Source organism: Littorina saxatilis, unplaced genomic scaffold (assembly GCF_037325665.1).
Source record: "Littorina saxatilis isolate snail1 unplaced genomic scaffold, US_GU_Lsax_2.0 scaffold_123, whole genome shotgun sequence".
Lineage (NCBI taxonomy): Eukaryota > Metazoa > Mollusca > Gastropoda > Littorinimorpha > Littorinidae > Littorina > Littorina saxatilis.
Window position 1 is genome coordinate 314952 of NW_027128161.1, and position 20049 is coordinate 335000.

General features: G+C 40.4%; 1 protein-coding gene across 1 annotated transcript in view; it reads right to left on the reverse strand.

The window, feature by feature from the left end:
- The window catches only part of LOC138956541 (glycoprotein-N-acetylgalactosamine 3-beta-galactosyltransferase 1-like), a 37498-nt gene extending 19243 nt beyond the window's left edge, over positions 1-18255 (reverse strand). The window contains exon 1 of the mRNA XM_070327877.1: positions 18090-18255. The gene's annotated coding sequence lies outside the window, so the exon portion shown is untranslated. The remainder of the gene's footprint in view (positions 1-18089) is intronic.
- Between the last annotated feature and the right edge of the window lie 1794 nt (positions 18256-20049).

The following is a 20049-nucleotide window of genomic DNA, read 5'->3' on the forward strand; positions in this document are numbered from 1 at the left end:
AAAACTATCATCAGGCACAGCATTATTCGAACTTGTTCTAGCATTCAAATCACCACACACAATCAAAGAGAAATCCTCATGAATAGATTCAAACAATTCTTGTTCTTGTTCTTGTTCTCTCTCTCTCTCTCTCTCTCTCTCTCTCTCTCTCTCTCTCTCTCTCTCTCTCTCTCTCTCTCTCTCTCTCTCTCTCTCTCTCTCTCTCTCTCTCTCTCTCTCTCTCTCGAGCGCGCGCGCGTTTGTGTGTAAGGCAATGACAAAAGTCTTCATTGCTTGAAATCAATTGAATCAATAAACTGCATGTCGTCCTTGTCCGATTAAAACCTCGTAACTCGATTTTTTGCGAAATCGACTTTTTTACATCAAAATAATCAGCGATTTTTTCTCGATTTTTTGGTTATTCTGCTGAAAGCCTGAGTTCGTTGGAAGTCAGTAAAATATGGGTGCAAAAATACCTCGTATATCAATTCGTCAAAACCGCGAACCAAAATAACACGTAACTTGAGTTACGAGGTTTTTTTTGGTCGCGTGTTTTTCAGTTTTGGCCGATGAAAACCTCGTATGTCGACTTACGAACTGAACCATTTCCGCTAGATACGAGGTTGCGGTAAGAATTGTCCCTGCACTTTGAGATTAGGTAAAATTCATTTTACACATCATTAATAACGCTAGAAATACCCAAATTAACGTAAACACTTCGTACTGAAATGACATATCACTACAGTAACCATACTGCTGAAATAGATTTTTTGTTGTAGTATTAATTTTTCTCTTACTGTGTTTGGAATTCGAACAGCAAAGAAGGAGTCATTACTTTAGTTTTCTGACAAATCTACTTTATAATTATCTTCAATTCTGAATTTTTTTATATGTATATTTGAATATATGTGTATCGGTCAATCTGTCATGTACTGAGGTTCTGTTCTAGTGTGTGAATACAGTTCGTCATGGCTGGCAGTGGATTCTTCACACCTGAAAGCCAACTCTCTTCGATGGAAGATCTTCGGTGGGTGTGCAGTGTGTGCTTGACTGAAAGTTCTACACCATGGGATTTGGAAACTGAACTTATCGTGCAGGAGACAGCACAGTTCTTATCGACTCAGATGGCATTTCATGGGTTTACTGTGTTCACTGCCATGGACAGTTTCATGTGGAATGTATTGACCCAACAACTGTAAAGCACGGCGAGAATTTTATCTGTTCGACTTGTTTGCATTAGGAGTCATGTTTCCTGTGTCTGGTGCAAAATCCGCAGGGCTGAGTAGGGGTCAGTTGATGGTCCAACTTTCGCTTGGGAATAAGTCATTGTTTTCCCGGAACACTGAAAGTAGTAAAACAAACCCAAAACGCCCTTCAAACCACGGAGAGCCCAGTCAACAGCCACGGACGTCCACAGACCATGTCTTGTTATGCGAGGAGACACTCTCGGATGAAGATGGAGCTACTCCACCACACCAAGCAGATGATCTTGAGCCCAGCGTTATGCCTAAGACTGCTGACGCTACCAGTCTCTCTGAAACTGCTGAAGCCAGCTGCACCGCCGTGATTGATACTGGTGGTGATGACATTCACTGTCAGATTGTTGGCGGCAATGTTCACTGCGAGCCATACGTCTCACACACTGATTTTGAGGATGTCTCAGATCAACAACCGTTATACGCTGCACAGTCAGTTAGTCAAGATGAGACTGATAATATGCCCATACTTGAGGATTCACTTGCAGCAGAGTTGCTGTGTCGTCTATTGGCTGAAGAGGACGACATGATACAGTTTGGTCTGTCACCTATGCTTGAAGATACTGCTGCCGTTGAAAGCCCAGTCCCAGGTCCATCAGGCACCGGTAATTGTACTCCACTGAGTGTCTACCCAGATGCCATCGATGATATTGAGAATGATAGTGACTCTTCATACAAGCCATCATCTGACGAGTCGGACTCGGACAGCTCAACAGAACACTCTGAAGACAACGAGTCAGAGGCTTCAACGATATGTCCAGCTAATGTTAGCCCGGAACCCGCTTGTGAACGCAACCGTTCTAAACGTCCAAGGAACAAAACTTCGAAGAAGGACAGTTGGGAGGCTGTGAAAAAAAAGAAACTAAGAATGGAAGGGAAAGCCTACACTGGGTCTAAAACCAATGTAGTGACAAGAAAGAACCAAGCAGAGGAGAAACGCTGCCGTGAGCAAGGACCACCTTGTACTTCATCTTTCTGTCTCAAATCAAAATACAGACATTGCCAGGAAATCCTACAAGAGGATAGAACAGCTCTCTTTCAGCAGTTCTGGTCAAACATGGACTGGGGGCAAAGGAAGACGTATGTGGCATCTTTGGTTGATTTTGTACCAACAAAACAGCAAGGGAAACCAGGAACGAGACGAAGAGGCACACTCACATACCACCTACGTATTCGAGGAGACAAAATTCAAGTTTGCAAAGCCATGTTCCAAAATACACTGGACATCGGAGAGTGGTCAGTGCGAAACTGGGTAACAACATCTCACGAAGTGCATGGAATGCTCAAGAGCCCTTCAACAAGGACACAGCACCCCAATACTGCTGCCAAAGAAGACAAGGTTCAAAAAGCGAGGAACTTTCTTGAATCCTTGGCCAAACTGCCTTCACATTATTGCCGGAAGCAGTCACAGAAGATGTATCTTGAAACTGTGATTGAGTCAAGAACCAAACTGAACGCACTGTTTCAGCAGTATTGTGATGACAACGGAAAACAGCGCGTGTCAAGACAAGTGCTGATCAGGGAAATGAAAGATATGAACATCGCAATTCACAAACCAAAAAAAGATGAATGCAACGTGTGCTGTGCATACAAGTACGGAAACATCCCAGAACATGAGTACCAGGTGCACATTCAACGTAAAGATGAAGCTCGCAAAGAGAAAACAATGGACAAGAAGATTGCTGAAGAGAATGGTGATGTACAAGTTCTCACCATGGATCTGCAGGTCGTCCTGTTGGCTCCACGTATCTATGCAAATGCCAACTACTTCAAGACCAAACTGTGCTGCCACAACTTCACTTTGTACAATATGAGTGACAAAGAGGTTGCATGCTACTTTTGGAATGAGTCTGAGGGAGAAGTCAAAAGCAACAACTTCACATCTTGCATTGTGGACTACCTTGAGTCCACAGTTGATGAGACAACCAACACAATCATAATGTACAGTGACGGCTGTGGGTACCAAAACCGCAACGTGACCTTGGGAAACGCACTTCTTCACTTCGCAGTTCGCCAGGGAAAGGTCGTCATCCAAAAGTTTCTTGAGAAAGGTCATACCTGGATGGAGGTCGACTCTGTCCACTCAGCTATCGAAAACAAACTGAGGAGAAGGCATCACGTCTGCAAGAGAAAGTCAACCTTACAAAGTTGTCCAGTTGGACCACACATTCTTCAAGGACTTTTCTGATCTCAGATACTACCAAAGCATTCGGCCAGGGACAGCGTCTGGGGATCCACAAGTGGTTGATATCCGCTGCTTCAAGTACCTGCCTGACGGTACCCTTCACTACAAGCTCCACTATTCTGATGAGTGGCAGCCTTTGCCACAAAGAAGGAGGGCACATGGTGATCCCGGTGTCATCAACCAGCTCTACAGAGCACGGCTGCCAATCAAAGACACAAAGTGGCAGCACCTTCAGCAACCCAAGGAGGTTCTTCCAGCTGACTACCACCACTATTACGACGGCCTACCTCATGGTCGCTAAACTCTTCAAGCACATGAGTTGTGGTACTGCATTACCACTAGGTGTTCAAGAAACGTTCGATGTCTGTTTGCACTAAGATATCTGATGATTTCAATAATTATCCTGTTTAAGAAAATGGCTTTTATTTTGACTTTTACACATTTATGCAAACAAAAAAGTTATTAATTTATCAGCTTCAGTTCACACTTAGTTTTTGTTGATTAAGAACAACGATTACCAGAAGATTGTAAGGATCCTTTAACTCAAGAACGAATATAAATTGGTTCGTATCATCAAGACACAATCAACGGTTATGAGGAAAGAACAAATTTGTTTGTACTACGTTCTGGGGCCATTGTTTTCCATGTTATGTATGTGAACTTTTAACATTCTTTATGATATGGCTACATTACAAAACCTTGTAAGTCTTAAAAAATGGTCGTGTTTTAAAACGAAAAACTCGTATCTTGCAATTTTGTTGAATAATGTGCGTTTTACATGCTTGAAATTCTATTTGATTATATACAGAACTTTGTTTGTGTTTCTAAATCATGTGGAAAAAAATTGGATTTTTTTTATTAAAAGTTATTTTTTTATGACGTTTTTTGTGTTTTTCTCGAAACGCTAAAAATCGAGTTACGAGGTTTCAATCGGACAAGGACGATGTTGGATGTTGTTGCACAAGAGCGAGTTCTCTGTTTTTATCAACATGCTGCGACGTCGGAATATAGCGATGTTACAATATTTGAATGGCGATTTGGCAATACCTCATTCTACTTTGATTACAAGTGGAGTCCGAGTCAAGGTGAATCATTTAACGACCATGTTTCGTGTTACATTCATGGTGGTGGTGGTTGTGGTAGTGGTGGCGGTGGTGGTAGTTGTTGTTGTTGTTGTTGTTGCTCTTGTTCTTGTTGTACATCGAGCTAAAGCGCTGTTCGCTTAATACATAGCGACAATCGACCAATCGGGTGTAAGGCGTCCGCCCCGTGATCGGGAGGTTGTGGGTTCGAACCCCGGCCGGGTCATACCTAAGACTTTAAAATTGGCAATCTAGTGGCTGCTCCGCCTGGCGCCTGGCATTATGGGGTTAGTGCTAGGACTGGTTGGTCCGGTGTCAGAATAATGTGACTGGGTGAGACATGAAGCCTGTGCTGCGACTTCTGTCTTGTGTGTGGCGCACGTTATATGTCAAAGCAGCACCGCCCTGATATGGCACTTCGTGGTCGGCTGGGCGTTAAGCAAACAAACAAACAAACAAACAAACAAACCAATCGGGTGTCAGTCTCAACGGTAGAGCGGCCAAAATTCAGGGTGAATCAGTTAACGACCAAGTTTCATGTTACATTCATGGTGGTGGTGGTTGTGGTAGTGGTGGCGGTGGTTGTTGTTGTTGTTGGTGTTGCTCTTGTTCTTGTTGTACATCGAGCTAAAACGCTGTTCGCTCAATACATAGCGACAATCGACCAATCGGGTGTCAGTCTCAACGGTAGAGCGGCCAAACTGAGAAAAGGCTGAATAAACAACGATAACTGGTATGTGGCATACTAAATAGCCATTCAAACGAACTGTGACATTTGCTGCTGTGTGTTCCATTAGGTTAGAAATGCTTACTTCGTGAAAAATGCCATCGTCCTGTAAACCTCATGTCAGGCGTACTGAGGCTTTAAATATCATGCCAAACCCAGCACACACATGACAATCGTCATGAATATGTTTGTCTTCCAGTTTCATTTTTGTAATAAACTGTTGATATTATTTTGATAAGTATTTAATTTTTCACATAAAATCCAAATTTCGTTTAGTTTCCTGATAAAACGTATTCGTCCAGCTGATCTTGAATAAACATACCAAAACATCAAAAAGTAGGACTTCTGAGCTGCAAGAGTAATAGTTTGGTTTGAAAAAAACTCATAAAACATCTAATTACAAACCCAAAAATAACTTGCGTGATAGAACATGCAACTAAAGTAAAAAAATTGAGTCAGTTTGCCGATTCCATTTCTGTGTGCATTTTAGTATCTAAAACTCTCCTTTAGCGAATTTTGATTTTGGGGGGTGCCTTTGATCACTGGTCCACTGACTTAACGCTATATCATGACAAATACAGCAGTTTGTTTGCATACGGTAGGGAAATAAAATGCCTTTCTAACTCTATATTTTATTTTAGTGCAAACAGCCTCATCGCAAAGATCTACATTCAAACGCATATGCCTAGTTGTTATTGTCCGTAATGAACCCTACTACAACAAAGATCTGCTGATAACGATGTTGGTGTCAAGCCAGTACAAGTTTGAACTTTTTTTTTTTCTTTTTTTTTTTCGTCCTTACACCTGTTTCTTTGTCCCGTTGTGCTCCCCGTCCCTGCACTCGCTGCTCCAACCACCTCTGAATTTCGTTCCGCTGCCAGACTTGTCGATTTTACAGACGCTGCTCCATGGGGGGATGTCGGGTCGCTGCGGTAGGCTACCCTCAGAAGATGACACTGCACTTCTGCTGAGTCACTTCGACGGTGTTCAGTAGTGGGTCTGTCCCGAGCTAACGGACGCAGCCCACTACCTACTATGCCCCCTACAAACGACATTGACTTTAAGTCGCGGAGCCAGACTGAGTGAGCGTCCCCTCCAGAGAGCAGACCGCCACCACGTCCCTCCGTCGACCCCCCAGAACGTCACACGTTGAAGACTGACAGCAGAACTACTACTCAGAGAAGGATCGAACAGGAACACTGAGACCAAGGTCACCATGAGAGCTCCGGGCATGAAGGGCCACAAGAGTAAGGACAATTTCATGAGGATGATTATGATGATGCTTTGGATTTCCAGTTTGGGTTTTGAGACTACGTGACAGGGCAGCACTCTACGCTTGCTGTCATAATATATCCTGGCGTCAACCAGGCCCGAGAACTGCCGCACCTGCGATGTTGGTCAGGTATACCTGAGCACCCTCAAAGTCGCATTCATTAAGTGAATGACACTCGGCTGTGTGATCCCAGCCTTCCCATAGGAACCATAGCACTTCCACTCTGGGTAAGAGCCGACCATAGCCCGAAAAACCCACATGACCCTGATGGGATTCGAACCCACGACCTCCCGGCCCGCAGCCCGATGCGCTAACCCCTGCACTACGGGGGCCGGTTAAGTTAGACCTTTTTCCAGTTGAGGGAAACACATGCACTCATGTCACCACAAGACTGAAGTCACATTTGTTACCAAGGCTCCTAATATGAACCTGTTGTGAATGTTCATGTATTTAATTTGCTTTAAATAGGACTTACCGTTAACTAAAAAAATAACAACTACAAGTATAAAATAAAACTTCCTCGCAAAAACACACACACGAACACAAGCTAGTTATGCAGAAATGGCACTAATGCGGGTGTCACACATACACGACGCACGGCCGGCGCATTAAAAAAATAATCAAACATGGAAAATAAGATCAGTGCGTCGTTGTGCGCCCAACTGTTTTCGTGGTTTGGTCACACATACACGGCCCGCGCATTGAACATTACTTACACATGGAAAATAAGATCAGTGCGCCCAATTTTTTTTTTCGCTGTTTGGTACAGTGCAACCCCCGTGTAAAGACCCCTCAATTTAAGACCTTCATTTCTAAGATTTTCTGTTCAAATCCTATGTAGATTTACTCCCATTTTAAGATTCTCTTCTTTTTAAGACCCGATTTTCTCAGATTTGTTTAGATCGTAAAATGGGTGTTCCACTGTAGAAGCTAGCGAGTTGACAACGAATACAAGCGTGTGCTCCACGCGTGTCTGGCGTTGGTCTAGCGCGCTCTGCGCGTGTCTGGCGTTCTTCTGGCGTGTTCATTCATGCGTCGAGCTCCGCGCGCATTTTTGTGCATGCTCAAAAATCCCAACGCACACAGCGAATTACAACGAATGCATAGCGTTGGTCCAGCGCGCTCGACGAACGAGTATCGAATATTGACGCACACCCAACGATTTTTTCAGTGCGCTGGTCGTGCGTCGTGTATGCGTGACTCCCCCCTAAAATAAAGACTTGTTTGATCCCGTTGTTTTGTTTTTGTTTTTGTTTATTCTCTTTTGGGGGAGGTTTTTTCACAAGTATAAGCTTTAAATTACAGGACACAGACAAGGGAGAAGCTTCACAGAAGAGAACACACGTTGGACAATTACAAAAACACACAGGGTGGGGAAGGGGGGGGGGAGGGGGTGGGTGGTCGTTGCTCGGTGGTCGCAGTATTAAGAGTATGTAAGAAAAAGAAAAAAACAGCAACAGTAAACTAGCCGTTGCTTCCTGCCATGCAGACACATTGATCAATTTGTCTTATCAATATATAGCTTATATATGTCTGAAAATGAGGGATCGTTTTGTTCATTTTGGAAATATAGTTGTGGTATTTGGCACAAATAACTAACACATCAAAAACGTTATCGGTAATACCTTGTTCGCCACTCCAAATAGAACCAGGAAAGTTTTACCTTGTCACAATGGGTGCAGTTCACCTTTTACCAATTTACAAACTCTATCTTCATCTCAACCGCAAAATGTACACAATGAAGTATACACAACGTTTCTCAAAAATAGAAACCGTTCCGTCGTCAAAATTCTGTACAGTACTCGGTACTGGAACCATCTCAGGCAAGTATCCTTAGTTGTTTTAACAACATGTCGAAAAATAACCTTCTTATTTAACAAACAATTTAGAGATTCAGATCATTTCTCAATACATTTTGGGACGGCCTCATTTTCAATCAGTTGTTTGTAAATAAATTGTGTCTGACTTTGACAAATACATTTCCACACAATGGGCTCTGTCATAATAAAATGCTTATCAAATTCTAAACCTATTTTTTCTGATATTTTTTAACAGCTTGAATAATTTATATAGGATACATATCCATTTTGTCCCAAAATACGACCAATCTGTACACTTCCATTATCAATCCAAGTTTTAATATACAATGTCTTTTAATCCCTACGAATATTAACATTATAATGTAAACTCTGATACAAAATCGTTAAAGGTTGTAGGGTCACATTATCCATGTAATTTGTTATGTTTCAATACATCGGTCCAAAACGGGTTATCCTTTTTCTGCATCAATACATTTGCAAATTCTCCTCCTCTGATATTAACTGTTATGACAAGTGAACATGCTTTAAACAATCATCTTGGTATTAATCCAGTAAGACCAACAACTCTTCTTAACAAAATAATTTTCAGAGATGACAGAAATTAATCATCTCACGTCAACCATCTTTAACCATCTTCATAAGGCTGAGTGGCCGTTATTCTTTTAATTTGATCTCTTTTCCCATCCCCAAAAAGCTTTAAAAAACATCTTATTTAATTCTATCACAAACTCTTCATCTGGATCTTATAAATTCGTAAACAAAAAATGTGTCAATTTGGAAATTGCCAAGGTTTTTAGGACTTTTATCTTACCAAATGGTGTTAAGTTCCTTGTGGTCCACTTTTTTTCTCTCTATAATCAAGAAAGACCACATCGGATACAGTCACTGACAAAATAAAACCATTTGAAATTATCCGGGTTCCAAGTAAGATTCATATTAGGCAGAAATATTCTTTTGGAGAACTTTAAAGGTCCTAAACAGATTACAATTGTTTTATCATAATTCATTTTCAGGCCTGACAATGACGCAAAATGTTGCAATACTGTTATACTTTCACAAAATGATTGTTCTGTAGCCTCAAGAAACAGACTGGTATCGTCGGCGAATTGTGACAATAACATGTATTCGCTAAAATAATCATACCACAAATCTTTTTGTTTTGAAGTACAATTAGAGACAATAGTTCGGCACAACTCAAAAATAAATAAGATGACAGCAGTTCCCCTTGCCGGGTGCTGAGTACCGACTGTTACTTCAGTAAATACATGTCAAATATGTATATATATGTATGTTTGTTTGCACATTTTGTTTATTTCTCGTTCTTTGGTTTAAAAAGTACTTGTCGAAGTCTCGTCGCAAGTTATCGTAATCATATGTTAAATTCTCCCGTTAGGGTCACCACCATAAGCTTGAACGTGTTGTTGATCCTTAACATGTATCATGTTCAAATACCTATGAATTGTTGAATAAACACTGTTTAAACCAAATACATGACACAGGATACTGAAAACTCGTTTTAATAAAAAAATAATCTGCCCCATGCTGGTTTTTTGTGCCACAACAATAAAACATCATACCTCCCCATTCTTTTTCTCAAAATGTAACATCGGTTTCATGTACATACGATTCTTGCACACACATAATATCGTCTGATAATTTCTTTAAATATCAAAGAATAGTTTTCCTCTTTATCGCATTTCTCAGTCCGTGAATATTAATACTTGTTATCTTTAAATCCTCCATGATGATATATCAACATTGTTTTCATTCGAGTCGTAATCAAAAATCAGAGTCCATAGTGTGTATAGCCAGGCCGATCTGAATACCTTTTAACAGCAGTTCGGTACGGCTCTGTACATTCGTCGGATAAACGCGCCACAGACCCCCCCCCCCCCCCCCCCCCCCCCCCCCCGTTATTCTTTGCGCTCCCAGCGCCGTACCATACCCGCTAGATTTGTCTGCTGCGGCACAAATTTCCCTTTCCTTTTACCCTTGTTAATTGTTTCTTGTATAGAATGTAGTCAATGTTTGTAAAGATTTTAGTCGAGCAGTATGTAAGAAATGTTAAGTCCTTTGTACTGGAAACTTGCATTCTCCCAGTGAGGTAATATATTGTACTACGTTGCAAGCCCCTGGAGCAATTTTTTGATTCGTGCTTTTGTGAACAAGAAACAATTAATAAAAAACGCTGGCGCTGGACCCGAGTACTCTTCAGACTGGCTCGCTCCCCCAGTATTAAAGTTTTTGTCTTGTACACGTGGATTTAAGAAAAAAAAATATTTATTTTACACAATTAAAAAAATTATTAGAGTAAAATAAAACATTAAAACGTTCATAATAAACAATAGTAAACAAGAATTAAAACAAAAAAAAATTTTACCGCCCATGCCGGGAATCGAACCCGGATCACTTGGATTAAAAAAAAAAATTATTTATTTATTTTACACAATCAAAAAAACTATTAGAGTAAAATAAAACATTAAAACGTTCATAATAAACAATAGTAAACAAGAATTAAAAAAAAATAGACCGCCTATGCCGGGAATCGAACCCGGATCACTTTGGCCATAGACTCTCTCGTGCTCTCTGTCCCCCGCGGGTTAGGGGGAGTCCCATATTGGTTGGGACGAGAAAGAATTTACCCGATGCTAATCAGCATGTCGTAAGAGGCGACTAACAGGTTCTGTTTCTCCTTTTACCCTTGTTAAGTGTTTCTTGTATAGAATATAGTCAATATTTGTAAAGATTTTAGTCAAGCAGTATGTAAGAAATGTTACGTCCTTTGTACTGGAAACTTGCATTCTCCCAGTAAGGTCATATACATGTATTGTATTACGTTGCAAGCCCCTGGAGCAATTTTTTTATTAGTGCTTTTGTGAACAAGAAACAATTAACAAGTGGCTCTATCCCATCTCCCCCCTTTCCCCTATCCCATCTCCCCCCTTCCCCCGTCGCGATATAACCTTGAATGGTTGAAAACGACGTTAAACACCAAATAAATAAATAAATAAATAAATAAATAAAAGTCTCTCTTTCACCAAGACCAATAGTTTCTTTGCCGAGACCAAATCCCCACCCGTCGGCTGTCTTGCAAACCATGCTTTTCTCGTCACTGCGTGACGTGTTCGGCTCAGCCGCCCAAGTCTCCCCTTTAGTTCAATCAATCAATCAATCAATCAACGAGGCTTATATCGCGCATATTCCGTGGGTACAGTTCTAGGCGCTCTGCAGTGATGCCGTGTGAGATGAAATTTTATACTGCCAGTAATTGCAGCCATTTTGGCGCATATTTACCTTTCACGGCCTATTATTCCAAGTCACACAGGTATAGGTAGACCATTATTAACTGTGCCTAAGCAATTTAGCCAGGAAAGACCCTTTTGTTAATCGTGGGATCTTTAACGTGCACACCCAATGTAGTGTACACGGGGGGGAGTTCGGACACCGAAGAGAGTCTGCACACAAAGTTGACTCTGAAATAAATTTCCGCCGAACCTGGGATCGAACTGACGCTGACAGCGGCCAACTGAATACAAATCCAGCGCGCTACCAACTGAGCTATATCCCCGCCCAGAAGCGACCAGCCTCCCACCGCAAAAACTCCCCCCGTTAAGAGTCGTTTTTGTGGAATATTTCGCATTTAGGTCCCAGGTAACATTATGAAGTTTTAATACGATCAATCGGACCTATTATCAAGTTAGTGTATCAACTTTTGAACGAACTGCGCCCAGTAGTTTCCCAGCAATAAGCTGTTAAGTCGAGACAGACAGACAGACACACACACACACAGACACACAATTAAAGTCTGCTGGACCCTCCTACTGCGTACTCGGGGACAAGTGGCTCTATCCCACCCCCCCCCCCCCCCTTTCCCCGTCGCGATATAACCTTCGTTGTTGAAAACGACGTTAAACACCAAATAAAGAAAAAGAACACATTTCCCTCACAGTCAGTGTATTGTGTGTCAGTGTCGGGTAATTTCCGACAAGGTATGAAAACCGGGAGAGTACCCCTATCTTGTTCATCTGGTAAACGCGACGCCGCCATGATTGCTCAGCAGAGTAAACAGCAGAGTAAACCGATACACAGCACACGCTAGTGAATACGCAAAATAGCAAAACGAGAACATAAAATTTCACCACAATAATATTATCACAACACAGTACCTTGAAGTAGACGAAAGTTGCAGCGTTCAGACCATAACACAGCAAGCACTTACTAAAACTTACACCAAAACGCAAGGAACGAAAAGATATAGTAGCTGAGCAAGCTACCGGTTAAGCAAGTAGAAAACACACAGGACAAAGAAAGCTCCAGTTGGTGTGACACAGAAAACACAGTTCACTCCGTACACTGGTCACTGATTCGGTTTCTCTTTGTTTTTCTTTTTCTTTTGTTTTTACACCCCCGGTATAGGGGGTGTGTATAGGATTCGGTCGATGTGTTTGTGTGTTTGTGGCGGTGTTTGTGTTCGCAAGTAGATCTCAAGAATGAACGGACCGATCGTCACCAAACTTGGTGAACAGGTTCTATACATTCCGGAGACGGTCCTTACAAAAATTGGGACCAGTCAAACGCACGGTTAGGGAGTTATTGGTGGATTAAAATTATACAACGACTTATAGACGGACACCCCCGTTGGTCAAAGGGAAATAACCATTCTCACTGCCACCAACTGAGAAGGTTATTTCCCTTTGACGGGTTCTTTGACGGGGGTGTTTTTCCTATCAGAGGAATTTCTTGTTCTTCTTTTTTTCACTCACTTTCATTTTATTTTGTAAAATGTATTGATTTTTTTCCACGGCACAGTACAAGACACTTGATTGTTCATGCCTCGTTGCGTTGTTCATCTTGATTCTGTCTGTATCTATATGTACCATGATAAATGTTGTTCTTCGCTTCACAATCATTGTGCACACTCATTGTCTCCCACTCATATGGCTCTATCTGACCAGGTACTGATATATCCGCTTAGACTGTTAGCTTCAGTCGCTTCCTGTAACGTCCATCTAACGCCTGCAATCCAGCGTGTTGATACACAGTTACTACACATTTACTACAATTCTGAGTGATCTGCTGCAGCACAGCTGGTCTCGGCTAAAACAAACTTGGTCAACATAGGTAGGGTTGAAAGTGTTACAACATCGGTAAAAAGAACAAAGAAAATCTTCAAAGGGAAACAACAAACCTGAACAAAAAAACAAAAACATTGCCAACAAGGTATCACAGAATGTAAGAACCAGATCAGTGACGTTGACGACGACGACGACGACGACGATGATGATGATGATGATGATGATGATGATGATGATGATGATGATGATGATGATGATGATGATGATGATGATGATGATGATGATGATGATGATGATGATGATGATGATGATGATGATGATGATGATAAAACACAAGCTACACTTAGTGAAAACGACGACCAAATACAGTAGGTTAAAGTCACATCTAAATCAATTTGGTTAAGTTCTTCTTTTTATTTTTTAAAAACTTTTTTTATTTTTAATTAAATGTGACCCGTTCTCACAAAATGATAGATTTGTTTGTTCGGCTTCTCTTAAAGCATACAGATTCTTATAACAATTCTGTGCTTCTTGTACAATCAAATTATTATCCTGGATTACTCCGCCATTACCGTTCTGCAAAAAACACATGGACTTCTGGACAAACTGTCTTTTCTCCAAATCACAAAAATATTTAGTATTTTGTTCACCTTCACCAATCCACTTAGCACGGGATCTAATTATCATAGCATCCATTTTGTTCTGCCTTATTTGAATTTGAATTTAGTTTTTGCTCCAAAAGTTGTACATTACACTCTGTCAAATTACTTTCCAATGTGTACATTTGAAAAGGAAAATCTTTTTCTTTTCTGTTATTTTCCCTTTTTTTATATGGGGAATATGAAATGCATCTGCCTCTTATTTTCTAACAATAACATCTCAAAAAACAACTGATTATCAATCAATAAGTATAAATCATCATCATCAATCAAAAAAATATTATCCAAATCATAAACAGGTAATGCATATTGTAATCTTTACATCAACAATAACCTTCTTCCCTATATTAAAAAATCCATATCTGTCAACAGTGAATTGTTAAACTTCCAAAAAGGTCTATCGCATTTAACAACATCAGTTCTAAAACTTACACCAACAATTGAGTGATAAGACCTGTTGCAATATCAGCTTTCACTATCTCAAAACCTAATTGCTCCGACACAAGAAAATAGTCAAGTCTGCTTCACTGTGAACTATGAAACCGCCTACATGTATACTGTCTTAAAGTGTATGTAAGGTTCTATATAATTATGTCAATGAGATCACACTGCTCCATAAAACCAACAGCTTTTCTCCTTCTACTCATTTTATAAGATTTGTCCGGGTAATTTGTATCAATATTGGGGTTTATAACAATGTTCCAATCGTCTCCAATGACAATTAACTGATTTTCCTTCTGCACATTGTTCCCAAACAATTTCTAAAAAAAAGACAGGACAATCAGCATTACTTAGCCATAAACATTTCCAAGCGTCAGGCATTTTTTTCAAAAACTCAATATCAATCAAAACATACCTTCCATCATCATCTTTAACAATACATGTATTAGGAATCTTATATTTGTTACAGTAAATTCATCAAACCAGTAAATTTGTAAATTTACTGAAATTTTCAGTTAATTTGTAAATTTCCTAGGTGTCAAACTCAGTAAATTTGTAAATTTCCTGAATTTTTCAGTAAATTGGTAAATTTACGGAGTGAATTTACAAATTGACTGGTTTGATGAATTTACTGTAACATATTCAACACTATTTCAAACAATACAGCAACACCTCTACTAGCAGAATCATTACCAGCAACAATGCATTCATAACCCCACTGTGACCTAATCAGATTTTCTTGGTGACTCTTCCAGTGTCTTTCTTGTAACAACAAAATATTTCCATTCTGCTGCTTACTAAAATCAAACACATCTTTCTTTTTCTTAAAATATCCGAGTCCATTTACAATAAAGGAACAGATTTTTTACTCTTCGTGTTCCAACATTGTGATCAAACACAAAAACCATTAATAGATCTTCATCCAAATAACAATATTGGACCAGCGCAGAAAGTGTGTTGCAGGCCATCCGTTTAAAAGAAGGGGGCGTGGAATAGAAAAAGTGTGTCACAAACAAAGGAGCACTCATGAGATTATAGAGGTGTAATGTAGGATGAATAACCCATGGTACGACAAGAGGAGTCATGCGCACAATGATAACATTGTTATACAAAAGCGTAAAGTGGCGACTGGGCATCTCAGTATTTTGGAAAAGGATGTCAGGCATGTCTATACATGTATTTCTGACAACTCTATCAGAACATGAATAAAAGTCGATCTTGCCAAAGAGGCGTATGGTGTAAAACCAATGCGCAACAATCTTGACTAGGTCACCCCAACCTAGTGGTAAGGCGTCCGCCCCGTGATCGGGAGGTCGTGGGTTCGATCCCCGGCCGGGTCATACCTAAGACTTTAAAAATTGACAATCTAGTGGCTGCTCCGCCTGGCGTCAGGCATTATGGGGTTAGTGCTAGGACTGGTTGGTCCGGTGTCATAATTATGTGACTGGGTGAGACATGAAGCCTGTGCTGCGACTTCTGTCTTGTGTGTGGCGCACGTTATATGTCAAAGCAGCACCGCCCTGATATGGCCCTTCGTGGTCGGCTGGGCGTTAAGCAAGCAAACAAACAAACAAACAAACAAACAAACAAACCAATATAACAAATACAACAACAAAAGGCAGAGAACTCCATCAAAGAGTAAAGCGAAAAAATCAATCTTGGAATAAGAGGAGACATGACAGTGTATCATCAACTTGAATGACAAAGTGTAACTTCTGTAAGGATGCATTCTAAAAAAAAAGAAGAAGGCATGACAACATTCAAAACACAACTATAACAGGAGTGGAACAGCAAGTACACCATATGCATGGCTCGTAGTGTGATATGAGCACTTACAGTAACTTGAACAAGATACACGCAGGAAAACAGTAATTTAATAAATCGAGCAGAAAAACAACAACAACGAGGCAGAATATAAATGAACTAGGAGTACAAAACCAAAACAATGTAAACATTGGGAACCAGCGAGGATTTGAACACGAAAACAGTAATGGCATATACAACCAAACTAACGAACAATACATCCTTTCTTTACTTTCTTTATTTGGTGTTTAACGTCGTTTTCAACCACGAAGGGTTATATCGCGAAAAAATACATCCGCGAGACAACAGAAACACTACGAATATTCAGAACATGCATATGAATTATCAAACCAAACATCAAGCATGATATTGATAAGATATTGGGGAGAAGACAGCACGACACGAATGACACGAACACCAAACAAGTCGCGTAAGGCGAAAATACAACATTTAGTCAAGTAGCTGTCGAACTCACAGAATGAAACTGAACGCAATGCAACGCAGCTAGACCGTATACTCGTAGCATCGTCAGTCCACCGCTCACGGCATAGGCAGTGAAATTGACAAGAAGAGCGGGGTAGTAGTTGCGCTGGGAAGGATAGCACGCTTTTCTGTACCTCTCTTCGTTTTAACTTTCTGAGCGAGTTTTTAATCCAAACATATCATATCTATATGTTTTTGGAATCAGGAACCGACAAGAAATAAGATGAAAGTGTTTTTAAATTGATTTGGAAAATTTAATTTTGATAATAATTTTTATATATTTAATTTTCAGAGCTTGTTTTTAATACGAATATAACATATTTATATGTTTTTGGAATCAGCAAATGATGGAGAATAAGATAAACGTAAATTTGGATCGTTTTATAAATTTTTATGTTTTTTTACAATTTTCAGACCAAAGTCATTAATTAATTTTTAAGCCACCAAGCTGAAATGCAATACCAAAGTCCGGGCGAAAATACAACATTTAGTCAAGTAGGTGTCGAACTCACAGAATGAAACGGAACGCAATGCAACGCAGCAAGCACGCTTTTCTGTACCTCTCTTCGTGTTAACTTTCTGAGCGTGTTTTTAATCCAATCATATCATATCTATATGTTTTTGGAATCAGGAACCAACAAGGAATAAGATGAAAATGTTTTTAAATTGATTTCGACAATTTAATTTTGAAAATAATTTTTATATATTAAATTTTCAGAGCTTGTTTTTTTATTCAAATATAACATATTTATATGTTTTTGGAATTAGAAAACGATGAAGGATAAGATGAACGTAAATTTGGATCGTTTTAGAAAAAAATAAAAAAATTACATTTTTCAGATTTTTTATGATCAAAGTCAATAATTAATTTTTAAGCCACCAATCTGAAATGCAATACCAAAGTCCGGGCTTGGTCGAAGATTGCTTGGCCAAAATTTCAATCAATTTGATTCAAAAATGAGGGCGTGACAGTGCCGCCTCAACTTTTACAAAAAGCCGGATATGACGTCATCAAAGGTATTTATCAAAAAACTGAAAAAAACGTTCGGGGATTTCATACCCAGAAACTCTCATGTCAAATTTCATAAAGATCGGTCCAGTAAGTTTGGTCTGAATCGCTCTACACACACACACACACACACACACACACACACACACACACACACACACACACACACACACACACACATACACAACACCCTCGTCTCGATTCCCCCCTCTACGTTAAAACATTTAGTCATTATTTGACTAAATGTAACAAAAACGGAGCAAAAACTACAAGATAAAGTGGAAACAATGCACATACTATTCTTGTGAATTTTCCGCTTGGAACCCCGTGTCCAGGTAAATCCAATTCGCCAGAATTCAAGTGACACGACAAAGTTTGTCAAAGCTCCGGCAGTCACTGGCACAGTACACATTCTCAGCTTGGTTGAGCGCGGGCCGCTGAATGGCTTACGAAAGCCATGTGAGTTACTTCATTTGCATACATGGAAGCATGGCCGCTCTGATAATTGTCGTCTGCTACTTACGGTGCTGGTGTACATTGTGGCCGATTTGGATGAGGGGATCGGTGCTGTCTTGGGGATCAAAGGGTCCACGAAGTCTGAGGTCAGCCCCAGCATGTTACCACGTCATGTCCCAAATAGACACTAGCTATGGGGACAGAAAAAACAAGTTAGCATAGCATAAGGTGAGCAGTCTTCTCGATTCTGTGGATCTTGAGGTCTGGCCCCTTAACGAAGACTCTACCTTCAGATGTCTACGCTTGTTCCATTGTTTTTTTTAATTAAAAGTCCTTGATAACTAGATCATATTAAGAGTTTGTGTGTGCTTGAAAGGGATATTTGCGGGATTTGTAGGTCAGATTGGACATGTTTCGCAACGTGTTGGGGTAAAACATTGATAAGTGCTGAGAGAGCAAATGGGAGGATATTACTCTCGCCAGTTCCTTGAACCGCCAGTGTTCCGACAACCTTCATACCCTCACCGACGGGCGCAATGGCTTAGTGGTAAGACGCTGGCCTATAAAGCGGAAGGTCGTAGGTTCGAATCCCGGCCGCGCCTGAGGTGGAGATTGTTCCACTATCCAAGGTCAACTTATGTGCAGACCTGATAGTGCCTTATCCCCCTTCCTGTGTACACGCAAGCACAAGACCAAGTGCGAACGGTAAAGATCCTGTAATTCATGTCAGAGTTCGGTTTCTCCCAAAATGTCTACTAGTTTTCTTTCCACTCCTACACTGAGTACCACATGCACATCGAGAAAGACATGTCAAACACATGTTCTACGTGGACTCGTGTCATTGTGTCCGTCGAGAAGAGCGATGCATGTTTTCACTGAGAGAAGTGGTTGTCAAGGGTAACCAGTCTGCCTACGGTTCAAGCGTTTAGTGGCACACGACAACTTGGGACACCTTGACACTGAGCTTTTACAGACAATGGGTAGCCATAGTCGGAGCTGAACTGAGTTACAGGCGCACTTAATCTTGCCTTGAAAAACCGTTTTCACATATCGTATTGATCGTTGCTTCCCGACGCTCTTGGGTACTGCCCATTAAATACAAATCTTCTTTCAACTTGCACGCGAGGCCCCAGGTGCGCCCAGTTCTTTGATACCAGAATACAGAATACAGAATACAGAAAATGTATTGTCCAAGTTTAGGAATTCGTTTTGACACGCGGTTATCACTGCCATTCACTCTAGCCAAGCACACCCAACATACGTAGTTATAAAACATTAATAAATTCAACGACATCAATTAAAACAAGTCGCGTGAAGCGATATAAAAATATTAAGTTAAGATCAACACCACAAACCAATTATCGCCGATACTACATTCAGATAGTCTCGGCTAACCACACCGAAGACCGAGACGGGTCACGCTCGCAGCCGCGAAGCACGCGCCCGTTGTACTTACTGAACCTATTTTCTTTCATTCTGAGCACATTTTTAGAGAAAACATAACATATTTATATATTTTTTAATTAAGGAGAAGATAGGGAATACAATGCAATCCATTTTAAATTTGTTTGCGAAACATTGATTTTAAAGACAAATTTAATGAGCAAACTCATTAGTTGATTTGTAAGCCTTCAAGCTGAAATGCAATACCAAAGTCTGGGCTTCGTCGAAAATTACTTGACCAAAATGTCAACAAGTTTGCTTAAATAATGAAGGCGTGACAGTGCCGCCTCGTTTTTCACAAAAAGCCGGTTAGGACGTCATCAAAGACATTTATCGAAAAAATGGACAACAATGTGTG